We start from the raw sequence: 26,570 nt of genomic DNA on the forward strand, positions 1-26,570 counted from the left end.
CAAAAGGAAAGGTACCGGTCTATTGCTCCTTTTGGGCATGGGAGTCCAGCAGCCATCAACTCTTTATGCCTACCTCTGATTTCTGAAACTACTTATATGACTGTCTGGATTTGTTTAGAATCCCTAATTCCTGCAGTTTCCTGTTTATTACACTTTTTTTTTTGCTTTTTATGTAAAATTTTCTATGACATTAATGTTTTATCTACAAGAGAGATGGACAACTGTTTTTTTTTTTTTTTTTTAAGTCCAAGAGCTTCTTTGTCAGACTGAAGCACTCCCAAGTGCGGCAATAAAAGCTGAAGAGGTATGGCATTCCCATCCGAGATACTTATGGCATTTCAAAAGTATGTGCCATGGATGTCTGATAGGTGGGAGTCACTGGAACCTGCACCTATGAGGGGTCAGTGAAAAAAGGATAAAGGGGTCTCATTTTACCCATATGGCTTCACAGTGAACCATTTGTACTTTCACTTATCTGTTCCCATAATGTGTGGGACATGGAAACTACTTGTGAGGACACAACAAGCATGTCTTCACCCAGATAGTTGGGGCCAAACACCCTGACAGGTTGTGCATCTCTGTATAAAAAAAAAGAAAAGAAAGAACGTGCTTCACAGGACACCACTGTGAGATTAGAAAGGGATGGAAACAGAGTCAAAAATTCTCACATGGTGAAGTTATGCTAGGAACACAACAACCAAGAGGACATGGAAGGAAACATATGGCTGCCAGATGCCTCCCCAAGAAGATCCCAAAATGGGTTCAGTAAGCAGACGACTGGGAATTGTTGGTCAGAGCTCAATCCACTACACCAGTCTCCAGACATGAATAGAACTTCATTGAGGGTGCAATACAATACAAACCTTCTAGTACGTCAGTTGACACCAATGTGTTGTCAATTCTTAACTGAAGAAGACAGTTAACCTTCGAAACGCATTGCTTTGCACCCTTGGTGAAGTTCTATTTAGACCTGGAGATCAGTGCAGTGGATTGAGCTCTGACAACCCCCTTTATTCCAGCATCACTACTCCCACAAGGTTGTGCATCCCTGAATGAGATATAGAAAGACATTTTTGGAATCAAGAGCTGTCTATTTTCCAATGAAATAGCTTTAAGACGACCACTAGAAACTGCAGAACAAAATGGTATTCCAGGCAGGTAATGACAGACTCCGCACCGACAAAGTGAGACGTCGTTGGACTTGCTGGAAATGTGATTAATTTGGATCCAGCACCAATGAAAAAACAAATATTGCCCAACCTTTTGACCAGTTTGTGGTCATTATCAAAAACATCTGTGTTGGTGATGACCGGGTGAATGAAAAGCCTGATGGACCTACCCCATAAACTCAGCCACTATGTTCCTTCATTGGTGCCGGATTTAATGAACTACTACTATATAACTACTACTACATAGCTGCTGCTACTACATAACTAGAACTACATAGTTGCTGCTACTACATAACTACTACTACATAGCCACCACCATCACCACAACCACCACTTTTCATGGTTTTCCAGAGCAGATAAACATGGAGTACAAGGGAAAATCTAGCCTACATCAAGAGTGCTCTTCTCAAATGCTAGGTGTTAAGACAGACCTCACTGTGTGTATATATCTAATGTATATCTACAGGAACATTCAAAGAGCTGACATGCTACATCTTTTCTCATATTGTAACAAGGTTATGAAAATATGCAGGTAAAGTAATGAGCTTTTCCATTTCAGGGCTTCAGAGCACACATCCTATAGTTCTTGTTGTTTCTCTCTTTGGTCATGTGCAAATTGAAACTGATCTCCCCCTGGCAAATACCGAAATCATCATTTACATTTCCAAAAAACAAAACAGCATTATATTTGCAATTATGAAACAGAAGAGCTGAGGGAGGTTTCCGTATTTATCTCCTTCATAATTGCATTATCCTGGGTTCATTTCGTCCTTGTTAAGTGCAGAATTAAAATCGAGTAGAGGACTTTTGTTAGCCGCAAAGCATTAAGTTAATGTGGCAGTTTCCAAATACATTTCCACCAATTTAAACTGTAAACTGGCCCTTAATTGGAAAGCGATTGCTATTCATACGTAGCTGGTTACCTGGCAAAGACGGAAACTAGAAGGCAGAAGGCTCCGCCAGCCTGCCTAATCACCATTTCAATGGCACATGCCACAGGAGCCAAGGGCTCGTTTACTAGATTGATCATGGTAGATAAACTCCAAATAACAGAGAAATTAACAAATGCTTGACATGTGCTCAACATCCATTATTCTGACACTGCTCTGAAAACGTTAGGCCCGGGAGGATTCTTCATCTACATTCATGTGTCCCCAGAGAGCGGCACAAAGCATATTGTGTCCCTGTCCTTGCTCCAGATGAAGCCTACTCTGCTCCCTAGGAGGACACTGCCTGAGACGTCATGCAGATCAGCTGGCTTGCCTCATCTATCCGAGGGATTACTATTAGGATTACTAACAATATAACTTGTTATACCCCCTGGGAATAATAATCTGGTATAACATTCTTATTATTATGAGAAGGTTTAGTGCTTGTTTCACAATGTTGCGCAGGGATTCAGAATACATGGGATAAAAACAAAATACCTAAAATGAAATATTTGATGGTCTTTTTTTTAATAAATCAAACAAAAAATGTTAATTAAGCTATATAATAACATTAAGTGCCTGAAGGACCCCATACACATTAGATGAAAGATGGTCAAACTCAACGGCTGACATGTACAGGAGCCTTCTGACTCTACTCAGATAAATGATATTGGGGGAGAGAAGGATCCCACCACTGAAATTTTAACTTACAACCTTTTGTTTGTAGGGGATATAAGCCCTTCCCTGAGGAGTCAGGAAATAGTTTTCTCCTCTCTACCAATTGAATGCACATAAAGTTTAGCTCAAGCCAAGTGCTCATGTGTTTGGGGGAGTCTAGACAGATAGCAGTGTGCCGAATGACAATTATTAAGGTTGTATGGCCAGCTTTACTCGCATATATGTAAGACATGATCCCAAAAAGCAGAATTAAGACACCACATTGGGATATAGAGAGGCTTATATAGAACGCTATGGGCAAATCTTATGGCCAAGGACAAGACATGACTACCACCAATCTACTTTTCATCCATAGTCCAAGTTGCGTACTCTGGAACATTTTTTACTTCTATAGAACTAAAGAATAAAAGTGCTCCTCTGATAGTGGCTTTTCCACCCACAAAAAACTTAAGAACTGAGCCATTGAGATCCAATTGCCCAATCCTTATATTCCCCCCCATGTGCCACCAGGGGAATTTGTCATTTATGGGGACTCAATCACTGAAAAATAGTGCGATGGCCATTGCAGCTCCCATTAGCGCCTTACTATGCGATCACAGGGTGCCAATGGTCTGTCCAGGCAGTCAGTGACTTGCTGAAAGCCCCCACGGCTGCCATCTAAGGCTACTTTCACACTAGCGTCGTGTGACAGACGTCGCAATGCGTCGTTTTGGAGAAAAAAACGCATCCTGCAAAGTTGCCCGCAGGATGCGTTTTTCTCCATAGACTTGCATTAGTGACGCATTGCGACGTATGGCCAGACGTCACATCCGTCGTGCGACGTATGCGTCGTGTTTTTGGTGGCCGCGACGCACAAAAAAAGTTCAATGTAACTTTTTTTGTGCGTCGGGTCCGCCATTTTCGACCGCTCATGCGCGGCTGAAACTCCGCCCCCTCCTCCCCGGAACTCACAATGGGCAGCGGATGCGTTGTAAAACTGCATCCGCTGCCCACGTTGTGCTACATTAACACACTGTCCGTCGGGCCGACGGTCCGTACCGACGGACTAGTGTGAAAGTAGCCTTAGTCTTCCTATATAGCCCAGACATCGGGCTTCTTAGGAGAAGTTCAAGTAATCTATATGCAGCCATACAGTAATACTGCAATATATAGAAGCAATTATATGATCACAGATATAGTCCCCTACAGGCATGAAAAAATTTAAATAAAATATAAAAAGGCTAAAAACATACAAAAATTTGATTCACTTGCCTCCTTTAATGATGAAGAAAAAGATAAGCATATTTGGTATCACCACATTTGTAAATGTCCAATCAAAATAAAGAATTAATCAACCCAGAGTAAACGCCGTAAAGAGAACAGAAATCAAAACACCAGAATATTTGTTTGTTTTTAGTTGTCATACCTCCTTACAAAATGCAATAAAAAACATTTATGTATGTATGCACCCCAAAATGGTATAGCTAAAAACTATAGTTTGCCTTGGAAAAAAAGCAAGCACTAACAAAGGTCCATTGACGGAAAAAAAAATTTTTAATTATGGGTCTCCGAAAATAGCGATTTAATGCAAAATGTTACTCTTCATACAAATTTATGATTAATTATTTTCCCAAATAAATGGGAGAAAAAAAATCCCAATTTATGCACCTTGGTATTACTGTAATCATACTGATCTGGAAAAGTTTGTTGCCAGGTCATTTTTACCGTACAAGGAACACTGTAAACACAAAAGCAGTGATTCATTAAAGATTTTAAGCCAAAAAACTGGTGCAAAAGTTTTGAAAACTATGAAAATTAGTTATGCTAAATGTTGCAACTTTTAGCATTCTCACCCCAGTTTGAATAAGCTCCACCAAAATGGGCGAAGATAAGATGGAACCAGTGTGGAAGTGTGTTCCACGTTCATCCATCAAATTTACCAAATGTGCCAGCATTTTGTACCCCAGATGTGCTACTCCAAATGCTGACTGGAGTAGCAATTCTACTGATAGACAACCATGGCACTTTTGGCGTACAGGTGCACAAGTAGGATCCTATCCCGTAATGCAGGGAATATGAAACTTGGCACTTAGATGAATGATTGTTTGAATCTTTATTAATGACTGCAATGCAAAATAATAGACGTTTCAGTCTACAAACTAGACCTTCCTCATTAAACTGTGAATATACAGTTTGTTGAAAAAATTTTAAAATTGCCTGAAGTATACAAAAAAGAAGGGGAACATGTCTTAACCTCAGATTCAGCCAAAAAAGATTTCTCAAAGTAAAAGGGACTAATAGAAGAATAAGGAATCCAACACTCAGAGACCATGACAAAAGGAAGAGAAAAAAGTGAAAACAAAAAAATTTAAATTAAATGAAAAAATTAGCAACACAGAAAAAGGAAGCCTCAATAAAGAACGGTGGTAGAGAGGGACCATAGTCCAAGCTAAACAAAATTTATATATGTTCATCAAAAGGTTATACCAAAAACTAAGAAGGGATAGTCGCAGGATCCTTACCACATTGCCCAAAGAAGTTTGTGGTGCTGTTCACATGTCTGTTTTTCTTCTGGAACGTGTCAGCACAAAAATCATAACAATTTGTCTGGTTTTGTCCTGAAACATTTTTGGGTGATTTCACGCTTTTGGGTGATTTCATGAATCTCTTCGTTACCGCTTTTTTACGCCAACATTCTTTGGTGAATGTTTTTTCCACATTTTTGGGGCATCGTTTTATTGGCCTTTTTCTCATGTTTTTTAAGCCAAAAGAAAAAAATAAAACTCAAACTTTTTTTTTAGTTTAAATTGCTTACAACGCACTACAAGCTTCCTGGCATCTTTTGAGCCTTCCCGTTGACTTTTAATGTATAGTATGGAGCATCTTCTTAGCGGGAAAACTCCTGAAGAACGGTCTTATCACTGTTTGCAACTGTTTTTTAGAAACCTAAAGCATTTAAAAGATGTTCAAAAGCCTGAACATATGAACAGAAAGTCGTTTTTCCAAAGAAACGAATAGGTCAATTCTTTTGTGAGCATTTTTTTCAGCGTTTTGAGGAATGGACTTATTTCAAACACACTGGAGGGGGGGGGATTAGTGTGAACATTCCCCCCTTAAAGGGCGTGAGGCAGTGACTGGTGTTACATGTGAGGGTCACTTTATGTTCCCCCCAGAATGCGCATGGAGGCGTATTGAGGCCATGGGAGTGTATTGCAGTCACAGGCATAGCTGAGATTGCAATGCGAAATAAAAAGTGTTAGTCCTGGACAAACTATTTGTCCAGGGCAGGTTTAAGAAAACCTGCTGGGTTTTTGTGTTTTGGAACGAACTACAGGATGGTAGTGGTGCAGTCCATTTCATTCCTGGCCGTGTTTTCCATGTGGCTGAATGCTACAGGTTGGTAGTTAAAAAGACTCCCTGATGAAGCAGTGAGCGAAACGGCGTTGGAGTGGTGAGTGCAGGGCAGTGGTACTCCTAACTGGTCAGTATTCATAATATATTTTGGCACATTTGGCAGCGCTTTTACTGGGTAATATATAATTATTTGTTTTTTGTTTTTGGCTCACAACTTTTGTGGACACTGGTTGTTTTGTATGCAATTTATTTTTTATTGCACTATTGCACTTTATTATGAATTGATTTATTTTGCTGCACACAATAGGTGTGTGTGTATATATGGATATACACACATATTATTCACAAATTTATTTGACTGATTTTTATCACATATTATATTATTAAATTATTATTTGCTGCATTATATATATTTTTATGTTTATTATACTGATCAGTTTGGACTTGCCCTGTCTTGCACATACGGGATTTTTATATATATATTTTATCTATCCCTAAGTAAACCTCGATTGGAGGAGATACATATTATCTATAGTTGTATGTTTTATATTCTTAATAAATAAATATCTGTTGTAGATTATACAATTTTAGTAATAATAAAAATTTCCATACGTTTTGGTGATGTTATTTGTGATTGCAATTTATTTTTAATAAAAAAATATATTTTATTTAATATAATCTGGTCTGATGGAATTTTTTAAGGGTTCATTTCTATAGTGTTTTTCCTCAGTTTATAAAAATTATTATCTCTGGTGTTTCTTTCTATATAGGTTGTTGGTAGTTAAAAAACCCTGCAGTATAGCGTTTGGGTGGGTCAGGTTCAGAGTCAGTGTCAGTCTGGTTTTGGCAGGAGTAAAGAGCTGGAGGCTCTGCAGAGCTTCGCCTGTGTGAGGCAACACAGGCCAGAGGAGCCAAACGGCCAAGGCAGCTGAAAAGCCAGGCACCCACAGCGTACACAGTGGTGCAGTCACCCATGGCAACTGGTCTCAGGAGGTGGACTGGCATGTTTAGTGACTGTAAACTGGAGGATACTGTTCCCAGCTGCGATCCAGAGGATATCGCTATACTGTGTAATGCTGTGAGTAAAGCGACATTAACACGGCGGTGCAGTCACCCATGGCAACAGGTCAGAGGTGGACTGGCATGCTTAGCGACTGTAATCCAGAAGATATGGTTCCCAACTGTGATCCAGAGGATATCGTGTGCTGTGTTTACATGAGTTAAACATTAAAGAGATGTTTTGCTTTGAGCTTTGCTGGGTCACTGCCTCATCCCTGCATAAGTGTTCTACCGCTGCACTACAAGGGGTTGTGCAGACTTGGGGCTCAAGTGTTCAGTCACTCTATGTGACTGTAGAGTTGTGAATCCTTACAAGCACGCACAGTGCAAGTGATCAGGATTCTCCGGTGCCGGAGGCAAGCGGTTATATGACTGCAAGTATACAATTTACACGCCTCTAGCCACATTCCGACTAGACGTACTTGCACCGAGTGAGGCCATCCACGTCTAGTCAGCATGTAAACCTGTGTATGTAATTTGCATACTTCTGGACATGCAACTGCCTGCTACCGGCACTAGAGAATCCTGAGAGAGCGCACAGTGCACAATGAAAAGATTCACAAGTCTGTAGTACAAGTCACATTACAATGAGGAATAATAAGAAATACAAATCTATCGCTTCTTTTGCAGGAAGCAAACGATGATCTACTTGGAACTCAAACTTTAGTTGGCGTTTCCAGGTAGCGATAAATTTAATCTGTCTGCTTAGTATTCATCGATTGTCACATTATTGTATTGTTGTGCGAGTGTATCCAAAATGAGCCATTTCCCATTTGTAATATGTTTTACAATAGACAGAAATTAGACCGTTCCAACAAAGAATGCAGAGATCATCTGGAAACTCCTAACCCTATATAATTATTCATAGGTGGAAACATCATCTGTAAATTCAGGCATGAAAAAAATGAATATTCAATCCTACGTCGATGGAAAGTGGATAGGCAAAGAGCATTATATTCAAAAATATTCATTGGGTGTTTGTTCTCATTTAAATGACAACGCGATTAATATACATGTCCATATTGTGCGCTGCCCCTTGTACAAAAGAGTAATTGTAGCCTTAATTTTCTATGAGCTGTGACAAATCTGTGGCTCTACATTCTTTGCACTTAAAATGATGCCAGATTTATCTTTTGTTCCTTTAGTTTAACGCTCTATGCACAAATCGGTAATTTTCCATCCTGGACAAAAAAGACGCAGTGCGCTTAGAAGATGGCTAATGAATTCTGGAAGAAAATGACACATCAGCTAAGTGGCCGGTGCAAAGTATTTGTGACATATGACGGGAGGTAACATTTTTACTGACAGTATGTCCACGGTAAACTCAACGCATAGGATCATAATTGACAGATAGATCAATATATCAATCTATCGATCTATTTAAAGCAAGTGTGAACAGATGCAAGCTGCTATGACTGCATAATATGAAACAAAAGCATGCAGCTGCACTCTAAGCGCTGAGATGTTTGCAAACATTGAATATATGAGGTTTGAACTACATTACTGCTACATAAAATATACTTAAAAAATTGGCACAAATTGACCAATTCATGAGAGCCCACCAACCGCAACATGATGTACCTTTCTAAGGCTACTTTCACACTAGCGTCGGGCACTGTACGTCGCAATGCGTCGTTGTGGAGAAAAAACGCATCCTGCAAAGTTGCCCGCAGGATGCGTTTTTTACCCTTCGCCACGACAGCACCCCACATGAGAGAGAGGGATCCGCCCCATAGGAACAGGAAACCTACAGAATAAAAGGAGGCGGTCCCCTCTCCTCCTCAGTTTAGGTTTCCTGTTCCTACAGGGACCCGGCTTACCTACAGATGAAGAGGATCCCTGGGCCATGCACCCGCCTGCGTCGGTATCTATGGGAACGGCAGGGGCTGCGGTTCCAGAAGCAGCGGCGGGGGAGCCCCTGCTTGCAGCCTCCCCCCTCGTCTGGCCATACATCCACGGTCCGGGTCCGGTCACCGTGGGTCCGCCCGGCACCGTGAGGACGCGCGCGCTGCTGCGGCCGGCTTAATATCCCCAGCCGCCGCATGGTGAGTGAGAGCGGCGCGTCTAACCCGGAAGTCGCTGGAGCACTTCCGGGTTGGTCCGGGGAGGCAGGAGAATGGGCGGCAGTTTTAAAAATGCAGCGCTAGCGTCGGGCCGGTGTGTGTAAGATGGCTTCACCGGCCGACGATGCGCACTTGCCCGCGGTGCAACAGCGTTCTCCTAGCAAGGAGAGGAGCGCTAGGAGCAGCACAAAAAGTGGTGATCGACCTCCAGGGAAGGGTTCTACCACCAAACGAAATCCGCCTCCAGAACCGGTACCTGTCAGCTTCACTGGGTGAGTTTTTGAAAGAGTCTCTACCTATATGCTGATATATGTTCCTCCTGTATCCTTCCTCTAGACTAAGAAAAGGACACACAAGTCCAAGCACAAGGAATGTGCTTTATGTACACAGCCCCTCCCGGATGATTATGTCAAAAAACTGTGTTCGGAATGTATCGTGCAAACCTTACGACAGGAAAACATAATGACTCCGTCAGATGTCCGAGCTATAATCCGGGAAGAAATGCAGGGGTTGGCACAGGCTAGTACCACCAGTACCCGTCAGCCTAGTAGGTCCAAATCTCCGGTCAGCTCACAGTCAGAGGACGTATGTATATCCTCAGGCGAAGCGGAATCCCAGCCGAGCTCATCCGAGGCTGAAGGGGGACTTTGTCTTCCCAACAGCAGTGTGGACAATTTGATAAAATCCGTCAGAAGCACGATGGGGTGCTCAGACGAGAAAGAAAGTAAAACGGCTCAGGACATCATGTTCGCGGGGTTAGGACAGAAAAAACGTAGGTCCTTCCCCGTCATAAAAACTATTAAAGAAATAGTAAAAAAAGAGTGGGATAAGCAAAATAGAGGTTTTCTACCATCATCCTCTAAAAGACGCTATCCCTTCAGTGACGAGGAACTAAATACCTGGTCAAAGGTGCCGAAGGTGGATGCCGCTGTAGCCTCCACAACCAAACAGTCGGTCTTACCGGTGGAAGATTCAGGAGTCCTGACAGACCCGCTGGATCGTAAAGCGGAGGCTTTACTAAAAAGGTCGTGGGAAGCCAACACGGGGGCGTTCAGACCCGCCATATCTAGCACCTGCACTGCGAGGTCACTGCTAGTATGGATGGAGCAACTGGAGGAACAGATTAGAGGTAGAACTTCGAGAGAGTCAATCCTGCCGAAATTCCCTCTAATCAAAGAAGCAGTAGCATTCCTGGCTGATGCCTCTGTGGACTCGCTACGCCTAGCAGCCAGGTCAGCCGGCCTAGTGAACACAGCCCGGCGAGCACTCTGGCTAAAGAACTGGAAAGGGGACGCACAGGCCAAAGCAAAACTTTGTGCGATCCCCTGCCAGGGTGAGTTTCTTTTCGGAAAAGCACTGGATGAGCTCCTAAGTAAAGCAGGTGAAAGGAAAAAAGGCTTCCCTAACCAGTATCTTCCATCCTACAGGAGAGCCTTCAAAAGACGTCCCTTTACCAGGAACAAGCCGTTCGAACAAAGGGAGCGATGGGAGTCGAAGGACCCGAAGCAAAAAGGTGCCTTTTTTAGCGGGTCCCATAACCCGAAACGTAAATACCGCTAACCAGGAGGTAGGCGGCAGATTGAAATTCTTCTTCCCCAGATGGGAACAAATTACATCCAGCCAGTGGATTCTGGACATTGTACAATACGGCCTAAAATTGGAATTTGATCGAATCCCTTGGGATTCCTTTATAGTAACATCTCCAAAAGGTCAAGACCAACAAAGGGCTCTGGAATCAGAGATCCTATCTCTTCTGTCTAAAAAAGTCCTGATAGAAGTTCCCCGAGATCAAGAAGGGAAGGGGTTCTATTCCCCTTTATTCTTGATCAATAAGCCTGATGGTTCATTTAGAACCATCATAAACCTCAAGAGGTTAAATGCCTTCCTGCGTAATCATACCTTCAAAATGGAATCTATTAGTTCAACCATAAAACTCTTGTTTCCTAGGTGTGTCATGGCCGGAATAGACTTAAAGGATGCTTATTATCATCTTCCCATACATCCGGAACATCAAAAGTATCTAAGGGTAGCAGTCATCCTGGGAGGACAGGTTCGTCACTTTCAGTATGTTGCAATGCCATTTGGGCTTTCTATGGCTCCCCGCATCTTCACTAAAGTGATATTAGAAGTAATGGCTCATCTACGTCAACAAGATACCTTGATAATACCCTACCTAGATGACTTTCTAGTGGTGGGAAATTCCATGCTTCAGTGTAAAACTCGTCTATCTAATACGATCTCGTCCCTACAGGAGTTAGGTTGGATCATCAACTTCGAAAAATCCCGGCTGAATCCAGAAACCGTCCAGACATTTCTAGGAATCCAGCTAGACTCCGTAAGTCAGAGATGCTTCCTCCCCCAGGCAAAGAAACTGATTATACAATCAAGGGTATCAGACGCAATACGCAACCCCTACATGACACTAAGGAAGAGCATGTCCTTACTGGGGTCATTATCATCATGTATCCCTGCTGTACCATGGGCACAATTTCATACTCGTCAATTACAGTATGAGGTATTGTCGGCTCAGGATAAAGACGGACATCTAGAAAGCAAAATAACTCTTTCCAAAGATGTCTTAGAATCGCTATCCTGGTGGCTAGACATGGACCACCTCTCAGAGGGTGTGCCATGGATAATAGACCCGTCTAAAATAATTACCACTGACGCCAGCCCTATTGGGTGGGGAGCACATATGAAAAACAGTCTGGCCCAAGATACTTGGGACCAGGCAGAATTGTCATGTTCCTCCAATTGGAAGGAGTTAAAAGCGGTAGAGTATGCCTTAAATCACTTTCTTCCGCAGATTCAAGGAGCAGATGTAAGAATTTACTCGGACAATTCCACCACAGTGGCATATGTGAACCGTCAGGGTGGTACAAGATCAGGAAGTCTAATGACCATAGCTGCAGACATCTTTCAGCTGGCAGAGACTCATCTAACATCCCTAACAGCCCTGCATATCAGAGGTGTAGAAAACATCAGGGCAGACTATCTCAGTCGAAACGAGCTACGTCAAGGGGAATGGACCTTAAACAGATCCATATTCAGTATGATAACAGAGTCATGGGGGATACCACAAATCGACCTATTTGCCACAAGAGACAACCGGCAAGTAAAAAGGTTCGCTTCCCTGAACGTCATGGATCACCCAGATATGTTGGACTCTCTCCACCATCCTTGGAGATTCCAGCTGGCATATGCCTTTCCTCCAATGTCTCTGATTCCTCTAGTGATCAGAAAAATCAGGAGGGAACAAGCAAGAGTGATCCTCATTGCACCATTCTGGCCGAAAAGACCATGGTTCTCTTGTCTCCAGACCATGTGCCTATGCGATCCATGGATCCTCCCATCAGACAAGGAACTGCTGTCCCAAGGCCCCTTTTTCCACCCGCAAGTGAAAGGTCTTCACTTGACGGCGTGGAATTTGAGAGGCAACTACTAAGATCAAGAGGGTTCTCAGCAGAACTAGTTAACACCCTCTTATTGAGCAGAAAAAGATCTACCACCCTAATATATAGTAGGGTATGGAATAAATTTTTAGACTTTCACACGGTACCGTTCACTAAGCAAGTTCCAATCACACCTATTTTAGAGTTCTTGCAGAAAGGCCGAGAGTTAGGATTATCTGTAAATACCTTGAGAGTTCAGGTCTCGGCATTAGGAGCCCTATATGGATGCAATATAGCAGCTAATAGGTGGATCTCCAGATTCATAAAATCTTGTGAACGTAGTAAACCGGTCCATATTCCCCGTCTACCTCCGTGGGATTTAAATCTAGTGCTAGAGGCCTTAACCAGCTCCCCATTTGAGCCACTAGATTCAATACCTTTAAAAGTCCTGACATATAAAGTAGCCCTCTTGGTAGCCCTAACCTCAGCTAGACGGGTTAGCGACATCCAGGCCCTATCAGTAGACCCACCCTTCTTACTGATATTCCAGGATCGGATAGTCCTAAAACCAGACCCCTCATACCTCCCTAAGGTAGCGTCCACCTACCACAGGTCCCAAGAGATATTTCTCCCTTCCTTTTTTGATTCACCTGTAACTCCAGAACAGCATAAATTCCACACCTTAGATGTCAGAAGAGCCATCCTGACCTATATAGAAAGGTGTCACACATGGAGGGAGAGTAGGGCTCTGTTTATCTCCTTTCAGGGCCACAAGAAAGGACATGGGGTCACGAGAGCTACCATATCTCGGTGGATCAGAGATGCTATCTGCTTGGCCTATACATCGAAAGGCGAGATTCCTCCAGTGGGTATTAAAGCGCACTCAACACGAGCCATGGCTTCCTCCTGGGCGGAACAAGCGGATGTCCCGATCCATCTAATATGTAAGGCCGCAACTTGGTCTACACCTTCTACCTTTTACAACCATTATAGACTTGATCTATCTGCATCTTCGGATCTGACCTTTGGTAGAGCTGTTCTAAATACAGTAATCCCACCCAAATAATGAATCTCTGAAAATCTCTCATGTGGGGTGCTGTCGTGGCGAAGGGTAAAAAGCCGGATTACTCACCGGTAATGCTCTTTTAATGAGTCCACGACAGCACCCATTTACTACCCTCCCTAAGTTATGCACAGCTCTTCCTTTTAAATTCACAAATAATGGTTGTATAGAGTTTAAGATATTTTGCTGAATAAGAATTAATACTAAAGCTTTTGCGGTTCCCTTTTTGTACTCTGTAAACTAAACTGAGGAGGAGAGGGGACCGCCTCCTTTTATTCTGTAGGTTTCCTGTTCCTATGGGGCGGATCCCTCTCTCTCATGTGGGGTGCTGTCGTGGACTCATTAAAAGAGCATTACCGGTGAGTAATCCGGCTTTTTTCTCCATAGACTTTTATTAGCGACGCATTGCGAGGCAGTGCCACACGTCGCATCCGTCGTGCGACGGTTGCATCAGGTTATGGCGGACCGTCAGCACAAAAAAACATTACATGTAACTTTTTTTGCACGTCGTGTCCGCCATTTTCGACCGCACATGCGCGGCCTAAACTCCGCCCCCTCCTCCCCGGAACTTACAATGGGGCAGCGGAAGCGTCGTAAGACTGCTTGCGCTGCCCACGTCGGGCATTTTTTTCACAGTATGCGTCGGTACGTCGGGCCGACGCAGCGCGACGGCCCCGTACCAACGCTAGTGTGAAAGAAGCCTTAGATAGGACCCTAAACCTAATATTTATCAAATAAACCTCTCTCAGGCTAGAATCCTACAAACATAAAGGGAGGGGTAGGAGCCAACAATAATTAACCCCTTACTGACATCGGACGGGATAGTACGTCCGATGTCAGCTCCCCTGCTTTGATGCAGGGCTCCGCGGTGAGCCCGCATCAAAGCCGGGACATGTCAGCTGTTTTGAACAGCTGACATGTGCCCGCAATAGCGGCGGGTGAAATCGCAATTCACCCGCCGCTATTAACTAGTTAAATGCCGCTGTCAAACGCAGACAGCGGCATTTAACTACCGCATCCGGCCGGGCGGCCGGAAATGACGGCATCGCCGTCACATGATCAGAGGTCGGCGATGCTTCTCCATTGTAACAATAGAGGTCCTTGAGACCTCTATGGTTACTGATCGCCGGTAGCTGTGAGCGCCACCCTGTGGTCGGCGCTCACAGCACACCTGATTTTCTACTACATAGCAGCAAACAGCAGATCGCTGCTATGTAGCAGAGGCGATCGTGCTGTGCCTGCTTCTAGCCTCCCATGGAGGCTATTGAAGCATGGCAAAAGTTTAAAAAAAAGTTAAAAAAAATGTGAAAAAAATAAAAGTTTAAATCACCCCCTTTCGCCCCAATCAAAATAAATCAATTTAAAAAAAATCAAATCTACACATATTTGGTATCGCCACGTTCAGAATCGCCCGATCAATAAAAAAAAAAGCATTAACCTGAACGGCGTAACGAGAAAAAAAATCGAAACGCCAGAATTACGTTTTTTTGGTCGCCGCGACATTGCATTAAAATGCAATAACGGGCGATCAAAAGAACGTATCTGCACCGAATTGGGATCATTAAAAACGCCAGCTCGGCAAGCAAAAAATAAGCCCTCAACCGACCCCAGATCGTGAAAAATGGAGACACTACGAGTATCGGAAAATGGCGCAATTTTTTTTTTATTTTTTTTTTTAGCAAAGTTTGAAATTTTTTTTCACCACTTAGGTAAAAAATAACCTAGTCATGTTAGGTGTCTATGAACTCGTAATGACCTGGAGAATCATAATGGCAGGTCAGTTTTAGCATTTAGTGAACCTAGCAAAAAAGACAAGCAAAAAACAAGTGTGGGATTGCACTTTTTTTGCAATTTCACCGCACTTGGAATTTTTTTCCCGTTTTCTAGTACACGACATGGTAAAACCAATGATGTCGTTCAAAAGTACAACTCGTCCCGCAAAAAATAAGCCCTCACATGGCCAAATTGACAGAAAAATAAAAAAGTTATGGCTCTGGGAAGGAGGGGAGTGAAAAACGAACATGGGAAAACTAAAAATCCCACGGTCATGAAGGGGTTAAAAACTGCCTCAGGGTTCAATCACATGACTGTATTTTAGGTCTGAATTTTGTCCGTTGAAAAATGTATTGTCGCGATCCCGGTCGCAGATTTACTGCTGGGATCTGCGCAGAGATCTAGAGACGGGAGAGGAGAGCAGCGGTGAGCTTACCGGTCTAAACGCAGGACCTGGAGCACGTGACCCTCCCCGAGGGAGTGGCCAGGGGTGGAGCCGGACGCTGGGTAGCCATGGGGAATGGCGATACCGGAGAGAAGTCAGAGTAAGCCGTAGTCAAGACAAAGTCGAGACAAAAAGAGAAGTCAGGACGTAGCCAAAAGTCAGAAAGATGGAGATAGCGGTGAGGTACAAGCGAGGCAGGCAGGTGCGGTATCCGAATGATCAAGCCAGAAGGTCAGAGCCTGATGAGCCAGTAACTATAAGATCACAGGACAAAGTACAGAACCAGAAACCAAACCAGGTCATACACAAGAGGCAATCAACACTACAGAAAGAAAGCACACCAGTGGATGAGACATACAGACAGAAAGGGAATGTATAACTGACAAGGAATCCCAGAGGGGGGTATATACTGTATATCCTTCCCAAGTCCAAAAAGAGGTTACACAAAATTAACCCTGAGAGGACAGGGAAGAAACCCTGTCCACAACCATGATAGTACCCCCCTTAACGGGGGGCCACTGGACTCCCAGGCTTCTCCGGATGTCTGGCATGGAAGGCCCGAACCAACCGATCGGCATGCACTGAACTGGCCGAACCCAAGACAGATCCTCCAGATTATACCCCTTCCAATGCACCACATACTGAAGATTCCGACGCACCCACCGGGAGTCCAAGATATGCCCCACCTCATACTCCAGCTGACCCTCCACCAACACCGGAGTAGTGACAGACGAGGTGTCCTCCTCAACCGCTCCCAATGGCTTTGAGAGAGATCTTTGAAAAACATTAGAAATTTTAAAGGAGGCAAAAAGCTGTAACCTGTAGGCCACCGGGTTGACTACCTCCACAATTTTAATTTTATATCGGCCAATAAACTTAGGCCCCAGTTTGGCCAAGGGAACCCTGAGCTTAATATTGCGTGTGGATAACTACACTTTTTCACCCACTACAAATGCAGGACCTGATCCCCTCCTCTTGTCTGCAAAACATTTGTATTTCTCCTGGGCCTTGGCAATGTTTCTCTGAACCTCCCTCCACAGAACCTTCAAATGTTGTGCAGCACTCTCAGCCCCCGGGCAACGTGAATCCATGTGAGAAAACTCCCCAAAATGTGGGTTAAACTCATAGTTGATCAGGAAGGGAGACATCCCCATGGACTGACTCACCCGACTGTTGAAAGCAAACGCTGACATGGCCAACACCTCACACCAGTCATCCTGTCTGGATTATGCCAAAGCATCTTAGAATCTCCTCTAAGGACTGGTTAGTGCATTCGGTTTGCCCATTAGACTCCTGGTGATAAGCAGAGGAAAAAGACAATGTGATTCCCAACGTCTTACAGAAAGCCCTCCAAAACTTAGCCACAAACTGTACCCCTCTGTCAGACACCAAATTCTCGGGCACCCCATGCAAACGGACCACATGCAGCACAAACAACCTGGCCAAGGTTTCAGCAGATGGTAAAGGGGGCAGAGGTACAAAATGAGCCTGTCTGGAGAACCTATCCACCACCACCCACACAACGGAGTTGCCCCTGGAAGGAGGGAGATTAGTGAAAAAGTCCATGGACAAATGTGTCCATAGTCTATCCGGAATTGGCAAAGGGGTCTATCCGGAATTGGCAAAGGCACCAATTCCCCGGCCGGCCATGAAAATTTTTAGAATGGGCACAAACCCCACACGCAGACACAAACTTTTTAACATCTGTAAGCAAAGAGGGCCACCAGAAAACCCTGGCAACAGCCCCCCGTGTGGCCAAAATCCCATGATGAGCACTCAATACAGACTCATGAAACACCCGCAGGAGTCCAAGACAGAAATGTTTCGGTACAAACAATTTACTCCTAGGTTTATTACTAGGAGCCAGCGCCTGGGCTTCAAAAATTTCCCTCTCCAAATCAGACGAGGTTTAGTCAACCACCCCCTGGCTGAAGAATGGAGGTTGGAGGTTCAAGAGCAGACACAGAATCAAAGCTTCGGGACAATGCATCCGCCTTAACAGTCTTAGATCCAGGGCGGAAGGTGCCTGGGGGTCATTCTTTTGGCAGACTCAATGTAGCCTAAATTTTTATGATCGGTGATCACAGAGACAGGATGAATAGCCCCCTCCAAAAAATGCCTCCATTTTTCAAATGCCAACTTGACAGCCAGAAGCTCCCTATTGCCCACATTGTAATTTCTCTCGGCCAACGAGAATTTTGTTTTTAGAAAAGAATGCACACGACTTGAGGTTGGTCAAGGTACTGGGACCCTGAGACAAAACTGCCCCCACACCCACCTCAGAAGCGACGACCTCCACAATAAAAAGGTCTTGATGGATCTGGCTGCACTAACACTGGAGCAGAAATAAAACACTTATTTAAAGTCAGAAAATAATTTTTAGCAAACGTTGACCAATTCTTCACATCAGTCCCCTTGAGTGTGAGATCAGTCAGGGCTTAACCACCTGCGAAAAACCCTTAATGAACTTTCGGTAGTAGTTAGCTGAGCCCAGAAAACGTTGCAAACCCTTTAGAACATGAGGTTGAGCCCAAATCAGTAATAGCCTGAACCTTTTGAGTCCATACGAAAACCTTCTCCAGAAACAATTGAACCCAAAAAGGACAACTCTTGTACAAAAAATGCACATTTCTCCAACTTAGCAGACAAGTGATTTACTCTAAGTCTCAGAAGAACTGTTCATAGATAATGCAAATGGGTTTGACTACCCAAGGCGTACACTAGGATGTCATCCAGATAAATGCCCACAAAACATCCACTAAGATCAGGAAAAATGACATTAATAACATTTTGAAAGATCACAAGAGCGTTTGTCAGACCGAAGGGCATGACCAGGTTTTTAAACAATCTTTCCATTGTGAGGAACGCCATTTTCCACTCATCCCCTTCACGAACCCTTATAAGGTTATGGGCCCCCGCAAATCAGGCTTGGAAAACCATTTGGCCCCCGAAAGTCGGTAACACAGATCCGGGATGAGGGGGAGTGGATATGTGTTTCTGACAGTGATCTTGTTCAGTTCCCGAGGTCGAGGCATGGCCGCAAACCACCATCTTTTTTCTTAATGAAAAAAAAACCTGCAGCTACAGGTAATACAGAAGGGCGAATATGCCCTTTGCGGAGACTCTCAGGGATATATTCTTTCATGGCTTGGTGCTCACGCCCAGACAGATTAAACAGAATTGGGCGGTTTGGCTCCAGGAATTAAGTCAATAGCGCAATCAAAAGGTCTATGTGGTGGAAGAGCCTCAGCCTCGCTTTCAGAGAACACGTCTTCAAAGTCTCTCAGGTATTCTGGAATACCCTCCAGACCGACAGACGACACAGACACAGATTTTAAAGGGGTGGTTGTCATGATATGTACTTTTGCCCTGTCCTGTATTTGCATAATATGCCATTTGATGTATGTAACTGTTCTCTGGTTTCTATTAGCTGTAATTTTTGTATTTTCTTGTGCTGGGAGTTCACCTGTAGCAATATGTCTCTTTCCCCAACAATTGCATTCCTGGACTCTAATGTAAGTAACCTGTCTCCTTTTCACAAGAATTGTGTACCTGGACCTTAATTTAAGTGCCAACAGATAGGGAATTCCCCCATTGTTTTCGTAAACAGAAGATAACTCCAAATACATAAACTTCTAGACACACCGGAGCCTACCATTCTAGAAGCTTCGGATGAACCCTCCTCCCCTACACACACATGGGCTGACCCCAGGAGCACAGACAAGAGACCCATGTGTGATCTAGTCAGTTGTGTGTTGAGTACTGGAAGAGAAGGAACCGAAGCTGTCTGTCGGTATCCTTGTGATTGTGGTGGATCTGTTGAACTCGTGGAAGGACTATTGTTTCGTTTATCAGGTGCGGGATTACTGGAAAGCACCTCCAGATCTGTTTCTTTACTTGGACTTATTGTGGACTTCTCGTGGACTTGAAGGACATTATTGATATTTATCGTTGTATGCTCCCTACTTTAATAAATCTCGTTGGATCATCCCTCGGCCTGTTGTCCCTTTCTGCTCTGCCGTACACCCCGTCACAAACTGGTTGGCAGCGCTGGGCAGAAGGAATGGAAGACAATGGCCCAACATCGGGAACCAGCACCGCAGAGTACAAGAACTGGACTTTGGGGAGCCTACAATCAAAGGCCCGTGAAGTAGGAGTCCGTTTTAAAGGACTCTCCAAGGAGCAGCTAATTGAGGCTTTGGAAGGAGTTCACCTGCAAGATGACGCTGAGGAAGGATCCTCACAGCAAATGGAGGAAAGACTGCAGCCGGAGGTAAATACCCAAAAAAGTCAGTGGGTTGTGTGGTACGAGGAGGAGATGGCAGTGCTGGGAGAGGAGGCCACCATAGAAGATAAGAGGGAGGCCATTCACAGAGCTCAGGAGATGGCATTGCTGGAGAGGCAGATTGCTTTGGAAGCAGCTAGGAGCTCCAGACAGACTGTAACCTCAGCACCCACCATGAGGGAACTCCCCAGAGTGTCCCGCAAAGACTTTAAGCCCTTTAATGAGGCTGCAGGCGACATTGAGGGCTTCTTCCAGGACTTTGAGCATCAGTGTCGATTAATGGAAGTCCCGGAAAGGGAGCGAGTCCGACATCTTGTGGGGCTCTTAGAGGGTGGAGCTGCCGAAGCCTATAGAGCTATGGACTCTCGGGGGAACCGTGAGTATGCGGAGATTAAACAGACTATTCTAGAACATTATGTTGTGACGCCAGACATTTACAGGACTCAGTTCCGTACTTTAGCCTGTGATGATGAAGTGTCTTTTAAGATATATGCGCATAGACTCAAACAAATATGTCATCGCTGGCTGGAGGCAGAGGAGGCCTTAACCTGGAACACCTTTCCCCAGGTTATCCTAAAAGAACAATTCTTTGCCCAGTGCCCCGTTGAGAACAGGGAATGGGTGCATGAGAGGAGACCAGCGACAGTGGAAGAAGCTGCATCTCTCGCTGATGAGGCTCTCACCATCAAGCCTCAGTGGAGGGTTCTGTTGGAGGATGGAGAGAGGCCTACCAGCTCCACAACACCGGTGGCCCCCAGTTCTTCTGTCCCCATTGTTCCCCATTCCTCTAAGCCACCACCTCATCCTCCAGTTACCCAATCGATAATAGGGTTATGGCGTTGAAGCCAAGGCATACCTAAAACCAGACCCGCATGCAAATTGTCCAAAATAGCTTAATTTTTCCACATGAGCCGGTCCCACTCTAAGAGAAAAAACTTCGGACATGAAACAGATACCTCCCCGGGTGAGAGGAGGAGTCAATAGCCACCACCTTGACCGAAGACTCAAGCCTGACTGTCCCTATATTATTAAGAGTCACAACACGAGAGTCAATTAAATTGATGGTGGAACCACAATCAACAACAACGGTCGTCACAATGGGAGCACCAATAAGTTCCAACTCCACCTCCTTGATCGTTACCCAGACTTAGGCTTTAACCGACATCTTAGCTGAGGACGGGCAACAGGGAGAGTCCTTTTTCCAGTGTCCAGAGGCTCCACAGTAAAAATACAAATTGTATTAGGAGCTGGAACGTTTACCTTTGTATTCCTGCTGATCCACGTCAAGTCCTGACGGAGTTCCGTGCACTTGTGGCAGTCGGTGAGCTGGCTAGGGCTTATAGCCCATTACTTTTCTTTAAATGCTCCACAGTAAAAGCATAGCTGGTTATCTCTGCGGCGTCTCCTCTCTCTTTCATTAACAGAGATGACTCCCACTTCCATGGGTTCGGGAATAGCAGAGATGTCACCAAGGCTGGGGTATGAAGGGGTTTCCTGCTGCGTAACCCCTCTGGTGCGGAGCCTGTTATGGTTCTCAATGGCAAGAGAACATAGCCCAGCAAACATGAGTACTAGCTCTTGGAAGGATGGAAACTAAACTGACCATGAACTAAACCTGCCGCACAACTAACAGTAGCCGGGTAGCGTAGCCTACGTTTTTATCCCTAGACGCCCAGCGCCGGCCGGAGGACTAACTAATCCTGGCAGAGGAAAATATAGTCCTGGCTCACCTCTAGAGAAATTTCCCCGATAGGCAGACAGAGGCCCCCACATATATTGGCGGTGATTTTAGATGAAATGACAAACATAGTATGAAAATAGGTTTAGCAAAATTGAGGTCCGCTTACTAGATAGCAGGAAGACAGAAAGGGCACTTTCATGGTCAGCTGAAAACCCTATCAAAATACCATCCTGAAATTACTTTAAGACTCTAGTATTAACTCATAACATCAGAGTGGCAATTTCAGATCACAAGAGCTTTCCAGACACAGAAACGAAACTACAGCTGTGAACTGGAACAAAATGCAAAAACAAACGAGGACTAAAGTCCAACTTAGCTGGGAGTTGTCTAGTAGCAGGAACATGCACAGAAAGGCTTCTGATTACAATGTTGACCGGCATGGAAGTGACAGAGGAGCAAGGTTAAATAGCGACTCCCACATCCTGATGGAAACAGGTGAACAGAGGGGATGATGCACACCAGTTCAATTCCACCAGTGGCCACCGGGGGAGCCCAAAATCCAATTTCACAACAGGAGCCTTTGGTCCATACGGACAGCTTGGGTCATGGCGTCCTCCAGGGTATCGGGGGGAGGATGCAGCGCTAGTGCATCCTAGCAAGCGGTTGGACAGGCCCCTGTGGAACAACCCTCTCAAGGCGGCGTCATTCCAAGATATCTCAGCAGCCCAGCGTCTGAACTCGGAACAGAACCATTCTGCTGAGTGCTTCCCCTGTGTCACACTCATCACCATATCCTGAGCCAGACGCACTCTATTAGGCTCATCATAAATATGCCCAAGAGCTTAAAAAAAAACAGATCCACAGACACACATTCCAGAGCGGAAAGAGGGAGAGAGAAACCCCAAGCTTGTGGCGGCCCCCTTAATAAAGAAATAATAATTCCCACCCTCTGACTTTCGTTTCCAGAGGCGCGGGGACGCAGAGAGACAAAGAACTCACACTCCTCTTTAAACACCCTAAATAATTTTTTATCTCCAGAAAAGTTGTTGGGTAATTTAACAGGTGGTTCAGAGGAACTTAAGGAAATGTCCGTGGCACCCTCATCCCGAGCCCCCGGAGATAGCGAACCCTGCAAGGCGCCAGCAACCTCTCTTTGGACCTGCTGATGCGACTGTGCCAGGTTTCGCTACTCCACAGACAATTTCTGCATCATATGAGTGAGGTTACTCACTTGCTCAGAGAGGGTATGTAACGGGTCCATAACAAAAACCACCACTCCTGACCAGAGAGAAAAAAAAACTGTTTTGGTCAGTTATAATGTTGTGATCCTGGTCTCAGACTTACTGCTGGGGTCTGCGCACAGAGATACAGAGATCTAGAGATGGGAGAGGAGAGCAGCAGTGAGCTTACTGGTCTAAGTGCAGGACCTGGAGCACGTGATCCTTTTGGAGGCGTGGCCAGGGGTGGAGCTGGACGCCGGGTAGCCACGGGGAATGGCAATACCGGAGAGAAGTCAGAGTAAGCTGTAGTCAAAACAGGAAGTCAAGAAGGTGCCAATGGGTGAAACGAAAAGAGAAGTCAGGACGTAGCCAAAAGTCAAACAGATGGAGATAGCGGTGAGGTACAAGCGAGGCAGGCAGGTGCGGTATCCGAATGCTCAAGCCAGAAGGTCAGAGCCCGATGAGCCAGTAACTATAAGATCACAGGACAAAGTACAGAATCAGAAAACAAACCAGGTCATACCCAAGAGGCAATCAATACTACAGAAAACAAGCACACCAGGGGGTTAGACACACAGACTGAAAGGGAATGTATAACTGACAAGGAATCCCAGACAGGGGCAGGTATATATATCCTTCCCAATCCAAAAAGAGGCTACACAAAATTAACCCTGAGAGGACAGGGAAGAAACTCTGTCCACAACCATGACATGTATTTTGTCCGTTGAAAAATGTTACCCAATGATGAGCCATTTGGCTCACACACTCCTTCATCTGCTCTCCTGGCCACGATGTTTTAAACGTTGAAATAAAGCAAGATTTTTAAGGATTGGTGAGTGCTATCCGTTTTTTCTATTTTTTGCATCTTCCATAAACCAGATGAGTGTAAAGCACCTGCCGACGCCCCTTCCCCCTGCTAGTGAGTTGTTCCCAATGTGACCAGGGCCTGAATGTTATTCTCTGGTCCCGATGTGGCCAGTCCTGTGTCTGTAGGCCCCTCGTCCCAGTCTGGCCAGTCCTGTGTCTGTAGTCCCCTGGTCCCAGTCTGGCCAGTCCTGTGTCTGTAGTCCCCTGGTGCCAGTCCTGTGTCTGTAGTCCTCTGGGTCCCAGTGTGGCCAGTCCTGCAACTTCATCACCTGGTCCCAGAGCCTGAACTTCATCCACTAGTCCCAGAGCAGCCAGGCCTGAACCACATCCCCTGGTCCCACAGCGTCCAGTGCCTGAACCGTGTCACTTCATCTTGGAGCGACCAGTGCCTGAAGCTCATCCACTGGTCCTGAATCAGCCAGGACCTGAACCTCGCCACCTCGTCCCGGAGTGGCCATAGCCTAAACCCTGTCCCCTGTTTCGGTGCAACCAGTCCTGTTACCAAAATCCCCAGTGCATGAACACTATTCCTCGGTCCAAGAGTGGCCTAACCCTGATGCTGAATCCTAGACCTTTGTGTCTGAACTAAGCCCTAAATCAGTGTCAGCGTACCTAACCCCTGGAATCAGCAGCTGCGACCAATCAGTGACACAAAATTTCCGTTACAGACAGAATTAGATGATTATATAGTAGATACTTATGAGTTTTTAGTACAGAAAAATCTACAAGGATGGATGGAAGGAAGGATGGATGAATGGATAGATTATATACACCGCACCCCATGTCTGTCTTTCCCCAGAGTCATCTCTCTTTTTTCAAAATCACGAGAGCAGTCAATTTCCAATTCTAATGACCATGACTGCTTGACCTTTTCGAGGCCCCCTGAGCTCTTGAAGTACCACTCCTTCAATGCCTCTCACTGGCCGTCAGCAGCTAATGGGGCAGTGCTACACGGCAGGAGTTCCCAATTTGCATCCTATTCTATTGTGCCATTTGCATCAGTGACAGAACTGTGTCGAATGCGGTCACATAGGGAAAGTCCAGCACCATGGGATAGGCATGGCTGGCAGATGACTCCCTTAGACATCTGTGTTATGTGGCCGCCTGTGCTTAAGTTCCTGCTCATAAGCTGTCATCTACCTCCAGCATTCACACAACTCACTATTTTTTTTTTTTTTTAGCTATATCTTAGCCTTCTGTTTAAATGGAGTAGAACAATGGAAAAACTACATACTCATTTGAGCAACTCCCTCAGCACAAATCAAAATCATTGGGGACATAAAACTCATTCAGGGTTAAGTAGATGTTGACATTCTTTCACCGGCAAGAAAAAAAAATACACAAATAAGAAAAAAAATGGAAGAACAACAGCCTGGAAGCGAAAACGCTAACCATAATAACCAATTACTGCATCATTTGCAATGGAAATGAGCTTTCTTGGAGCTTATCATTCTGGTGTCAATTTCACTGTTGGTAGAAAAGAAATAATGGTCAAAGCCGCAACAGAAACAGCTTTTGGGGTGAACCTAGTGCGCTTAGAAAAAATAATGCCTTACTCTAAATTTACAGTGTTCCGAACATGTCCTCAGAAATAGGAAATCGCCATCAGCCATTGCCCTCACTACCGTGGCTCATTTCTCAGGGTGCACAGAAATCATTCAGCCTAATTCTAGGAATACAGAGGATCTCCAACACCAAAAAGGAAGGCAAAGTACACCCACAAAGAATCTATGTGTTGTAACTATTACTAAAAAAAACATCACACTGATAAAAAGGATGGAGAATACAGAAGCCAAGATGTGAAATCTAGATCCACCATGAAGCCTCAATCAGAATCAATCAGAAACCACTATGTAGTTGCTCCATACGTCTTCGAAATATAACAACTGAAGGATTTATATTAAAAACGTGAGAGATACCTTCATGTAAAATTATAGGTATTCAAAGGCAAGGTATGGTCACCCAGATCCACATGTCCTACTCCAGCTCCGTACAACACAGAAGTTCTACAAATCTGTATCAAAGATATTGGCACATTTTGAAAAGTCAAGAATTCTTGAATGAGTGTTCGTAAGAGCGCGTGCCCCAAATTATTGGCCCATATAAATATGTTGGTGATTACCACATGATCGTTCATGCATGAAAAGAAAAAAAAAACATTATTGACATACATGACGTTAAACGCTCATTTACTGGCCTGCTAACAGTCCCATCAAAATTGATGGGAAAAGATTCTTAAAACAATAGTTCAGTACCCATACGGTATCACATTGTTGGCAGCATATCCTCTGCTTACACGAGGCAATGTGTTGCCAAAAACATGATACTGCATGCACACAAAATGATGGTATTAACAGCTTCTCACCGAAGCCAATTTTTGCTTTTGTGATTTTGCTTTGTGAGAACTTTTTTTTTTTATTGATACCATTTGGGAGAAAAATAAATGTCTTGATCGCTTTTGCATTTTGATTTTTTTTGCTTGTTTTTTTCTTTATGGAGCTTGTTAAATAATTTTATATTTTGAAATACTTACCGTATAGACTCGAGTATAAGACGACCCGAGTATAAGCCGACCCCCCTAATTTTGCCACAAAAAACTGGGAAAACTTAAAG

General features: G+C 44.5%; 1 protein-coding gene across 3 annotated transcripts in view; it reads right to left on the reverse strand.

Annotated features, from left to right (window-relative positions):
* CDIN1 (CDAN1 interacting nuclease 1) overlaps window positions 1-26,570 on the reverse strand; it is a 494,484-nt gene that overhangs the window by 351,163 nt on the left and 116,751 nt on the right. The gene's annotated exons all lie outside the window — the stretch shown is intronic.

The sequence above is a fragment of the Ranitomeya variabilis genome, chromosome 1, assembly GCF_051348905.1.
Source record: "Ranitomeya variabilis isolate aRanVar5 chromosome 1, aRanVar5.hap1, whole genome shotgun sequence".
NCBI classification, from domain to species: Eukaryota; Metazoa; Chordata; class Amphibia; order Anura; family Dendrobatidae; genus Ranitomeya; species Ranitomeya variabilis.